Genomic DNA, 5,377 nt, shown 5'->3' on the forward strand with positions numbered 1-5,377 from the left:
AATATTTTAATATAATTCTTTAGAATACATGTTGCTAGTGTTTCTATCAATACACTTTTGTTAATTTTTTTAAAAAAAAATATTCAAAGTTTACATATTTTAAATGTTTCAAAGGAGAAGAAAAAATATAAATAAATATATAATATTCAAAAGCACCGATTAAAAATAAAAAGTGTTGGAACATACCATGCCGTCAGGTTCAGGCAATGATGGCCCATATGGTTCGGGCCTCCATGGCACTGCCTGGCATGGCCTGCTTGACTGGCCAGGCCCGAGTTTGTTACCAGATCCATGCCAGACGGCCCTTTTTTTTTTTTTTTTGGTTATCCCTCCTGCATTTCCTTTCGCACAAAATCATATATGTAATGTAATGTAAAACCAACCTGATACAGGACACCGTCAGTCTGGCGGTTGACCCAGTTCCAGTGTCCGGTCACAGGTCGCTCCCTGCCTTACTCCGCCTCCGAAGAACCCGCCCAGAAGGCGCCGACCCGCCGCCGACTCAAGACAGCCCGTCCTTACGCTTCTCTTTCTCTCTCAGGTGACCGATTGACTGACTGTCTGTCATCCGACAATTAACTGCCAGCCCTAGTAAATCCCTTCTCTCATCTGGATCTCCCACTCTCTTCTACCCCTCATTAGTTATATACGCACAAAAAAAAAAACAACAACAATAATAAAATGAATCCTCCTCTCTCCTCCCCCTCCTCCTCCACTCCCTCTCCTGCCTCCTCTCCCTCTCCCTCGCTTCCGCCTCTCCGCCTCCTCCTCTTCCTCTTCCCTCCCCCTCCCCCTCCCCTCCCCCATCCCCTCTCCCTCCCCAGCTTCTATCCCCTCCCCCTCCTCCTCCGCCGCCGGCGGCGAGTACGAGAATAGTCGCGGCCGGCACGGCATATCCGTCCGGCCTCCTCCTCCCTCCCCGACCCGGCCGACACCGCCCGCGCCTTCCGCCTCCTCGCCGCCGTCCACGCCGAGCAGCGCCGCGCCTCCTCCCACCCCTCGCCCCCCTCGCGTCACCCCACCATCCCCGCCCTCCAATTCCCCCTCCTCTCCTCCCTCGCCCACTCCCTCCTCTCCTCCCCTTCCCCTCACCTGGCTCCTCGTCGAACCCCCCCCTCCCCTCCCCCGCCTCCGTCTCCGTCTCCATCTCCGTCTCGCTTCTCGCTCGCTTCCCCCTCCGCATCCTCCCCCTCCGATTCCCCGGCCCCCTCCCCACCAATGCCGCCGAATCCCGCATGCGCCTCCACGCCCTCAGGTTCACCACTAATCCCGAACTCATTCCCACATTTCTCCCCTTCTTGTGCAATTCATTAATGTCGACTAAGAGTTTTACCTACCGCAATTTAGAGTAATTAGGGAGAGATGGATGGAGGGAATTGTGGTTTTCGCCGACGATAGTAATGTGCACAGCTTGGAGTTCTTTGATGAAGTACAAAAGGTGAAGTGGATGGGGGCAGTGTCGATCGGGATGCTCGCACATTCCGGGAGCTCCAATGAGTATAAGAAGGAGGAGGAGGATGGCCTGCCGGTTCCGATCCAGGGACCGGCCTGCAACGCGTCGGGGCGGTTGGTCGGGTGGCATACGTTCAATTCGTCGCGGTATGCCGGGAAGATTGCGACGTTTGCGGGTGAGGAGGGGATGGTGCTGCCGGCGAGGATGGAGTGGGCGGGGTTCGTGCTCGATTCGAGGCTGGTGTGGGAGGCGGCGGAGGGGAGGCCGGATTGGGTGCGGGATCTCGATGAGGTCGGATTGGACAGGGAGGGGGCTGAGAGCCCGCTGGATTTGTTGAAGGACGCGGCCGCGGTCGAGCCTCTTGGGGACTGCGGGAAGAAGGTGATGCTGTGGTGGCTCCGGGCGGAAGCGCGATATGATAGCAAGTACCCGCCTGGGTTAGATTTCTGAACTTTTCGCCGTAAATTGGTAGTAATTCTTTAATTTAATGATTGGTTATTCTTGATTTTCTTGACCTTCTGATGCCAACATAACTTGCTTGAATGGTTGAACCATTGTTTTTTGGTTCGATGTTGTTATTCTGCAGATCAGAAAAGATAAAAGAAATTGATCTTGAAAAACCTGCTGATGGAACTAACTGAACAATTAGTTTTATGTTTTCGTGCATCCTCGCCATGAGAGATTGTGAATAGGAGGTGTCTTCTATAAGGCACAAACAATTTGAGTACCGTCAAGCCCAACATGTCAACTAAGATTCGCAGTTCCTTGACTTTAGCTTTCGTGTTTGCATTGGATAGGTAATGAATATGATAGTCACCCAATGCATATCAGATACTTTGTAGGAGTACATAAAAAATGCCCAGATGAGCAAAGATTACTCGAAATCTCAGGCCTTCTTGCTAATTTGGGTTGTAATCATTCTTAAGCGGCCTTTGTACAATTTGTCTTCATTCATATCCTGTGTTCATATCTGCACAACAAAGCTTCGTAAACATGCTTTCTCTGGGTGAATCAGTGGACAAGTATGTAGTTTAGCAATTGAGGCCGTAGATAGAAGCAGCACATAGAAAATAATAGATAGATATTATATTACAATTTAATGTCATGAAATCTGGCTAATTAGTACTATGAGATGTTCAAGGAAATTGTTGAACTGTTATAGACTGAGTTTCCAACTCTTCATCTATTTCTTCTCTTGCTATCTAATGCTTGTTTATTGTTGTCAGGCTTTATTCTCTAAGTGACCATTTTATCTTTCGTTTATAAACAATGCTGTAACTAATTTATGGCATTGCCTCATCTAGTGTATTTTAACAATTAAACAACAGCAACAAGAAGGCCTATATCCCAATGGTTGTGTTAGAACGTCCATACTATTGGTGTTTGTTCTTGTCTATGTGCCGACTACAGCATGAATTGAATCACCTCTCTTTTAGTACAACATGTGTTATTTCCTTTAGTTGTCAACTTGCTCCATGAAGTTTTCGTAGTGAAAAGAAGTGAATGTCTAAGGTAAATAGGTATTTGATTGAAGAAAGAGTTAGACTAATTTGATATCGGAAAGCTTGTTTCCCTGTAAGACATTCTTTGGCATTATTTTTGGTGCAGAATGCATATCTGTAGATTGAAAATCATTATCCATGTTCATGAAAGGTTACAAATAGTAATTTTTGAGTCTTTTCCTAGTTTAAGTTTACCTACTTTAAGTATGATTGTTCCCCATGGAAATGGAATTCATAACTGTAAGAGTTAGACTAGTTTGATAAGACATTCTTTGGCTTTATCTATAGATTGAATATGGTTATCCATGATTGTGAATGGTTGCCAATTTTTTTTTTTTTTGAGTCTTCTCCAAATTCATTCTTATCTACTTTTCTTTGGTAATTATGTTATAGAATATTAGAAATTTGAGTTCATTTCAAGATCCTAATGATTTTTCAAGATGGTGAATTCCAGCTACAATTTGATTTGCCATATCCTTAATAAGGGGGATAACCTAGTCCTTCATAGTCAACTTCTTTTTGATGCCTCTCAACTATCAACTAACAAAGGCCCTCGAGTAAATAAACATAGATATAAACTATCACAGTATCCGAACAGGCTCTTAGTTTGAATATCTGCATAAGGATTTGCTCTGGCTACAGAACATCCTCCCTTGTGATCAACTGCACTGCAGTGTTTACTTTACTATAGTGATTGTGAGCCGTTAGAGAGTATGGTTATAACTGAATCTTTGCTCGAATATCACTGATGATTACTTACAATATTTAGCTCTTCTGCGAGTCCTTGCTCTATTGATGTCATTGTTTTAGTCACCACTCACCACAAAAAATAGATTTCTGAAAAGATCTCAGCTCGTACTTTCATGGAACATCACATGGTCTGCTCTTATTTAACCTTATGTTTTGCTGTGCAGATGGATAATTAATCCTCCATTGGATATCGTTGTTCCTGCAAAACAAACACCATGGCCTGATGCGCCTCCCGAACTCCCACCTTTGAGAACGACAAGCCACCATGATCATGCTGAAAAACGTTCTGCAAAGAGCAGTAGATCTTCGAGGCCAAGACACAGCTCTCGCAGTAAAAGAAAGCGTGACTCACTCGTTGACTCACGTTCTTCTCCATTGTCCCAGAGACATGTATAACTGCGCGGATTTAGATTGGGTCTTTACAAACTTAGGTTCCTTTAATTTGCTCCATCATATACCTTTACTACTACTCTGCGTTAGTACGCATACCTTTTGTCTGTTTGTTGTAACAATCTCATGTGTTTAGCGTTAGAAATGATACTTTGTTCTCCATGATAAGAAATTTCACCTAAGGCACCTACTTATCGGTGGCCGTATTAGTTCTTGTAAATTTGATACTACAATGGAGGGGCCTTGGAATGAGATTATCGCAATCCGGAGACAGAAACATCCATGTGTTTTTGTTGGTACAATTCTAACGTGTATCTGTTTCGAACACATTATGTAACACTCCGAGATGATCTTAGCTCTTAGTTTAAGTTGTTCCTGGGTAGAGAAAGTACCAATTGAAGGACATTTGTAGGATAGGTTCAGTGATGTAAAGCATATGCCTCTTTTGTGCAAGTTGTACCCAAGATTCCTCCCAGTGTTCTAAGTATGACATGCATCTGTTAATGTATTTTTAGTGGGTAAATTGCATGGTTACCCCCTAAATTTTTGGCGAAGTTTCACTTTACCCCTTGAACTTCTAAAATAGACATCTAACACCCTAAACTTTAATATTTCATTTATGTTATTCCTTCCGTGAGTTTTCCGTCAAGCTCCGTTAACCGAAAACTAACGGAAGGAGTAAAACGAATGAAATATTAGAGTTTAGCATGTTAGATGTCTATTTTAAGAGTTTGGTGGTTAAGTAAAACTTGCCGATAGTTCAGGAGGTAGCAGTGCAATTTACCCTGTAGGACTCTTGACTATATATTATTTTATTATAATATGTTACTTATGGATTGACTACTAACCATCAAGTTAGTGATTATGCTTGATTTTGAATTTATATATATTTTTTATTTTGAATTTATATATATTTTTTATTTTAAAATAAATCATACCATAATTTATCCTACATTTTATTGTAATAAAATAAAAGCGAAAGAAATGAATTAGAGTGGCTTAAAGATAAGAAAAGAGCGATACTAACTACCTACGATGCTCGCACACTCTACTGTCCTGGTGTACTCGCTAATATGGTTGATTTACAATAGGTGTCCTCACTTGGATATAGAGATTTTAATTCTCAGTTAATTTTCTATAGTACTCGTTTGTCCCTTTTATCTTTAGAAGCATTGTTCTAGAGTATTATAAAATATTATTTTATATTTTTATATTAAAAATTTCTAATTGACTGAAATGAAGTACAAAAATTTTATTTTAGGCTACAATAAAATTACATTGC

At 42.2% G+C, this 5,377-nt stretch overlaps 1 pseudogene; it reads left to right on the forward strand.

Annotated features, from left to right (window-relative positions):
* On the forward strand, positions 210–4,582 carry LOC109724773 (annotated as a pseudogene).

The sequence above is a fragment of the Ananas comosus genome, linkage group 19, assembly GCF_001540865.1.
Source record: "Ananas comosus cultivar F153 linkage group 19, ASM154086v1, whole genome shotgun sequence".
NCBI classification, from domain to species: Eukaryota; Viridiplantae; Streptophyta; class Magnoliopsida; order Poales; family Bromeliaceae; genus Ananas; species Ananas comosus.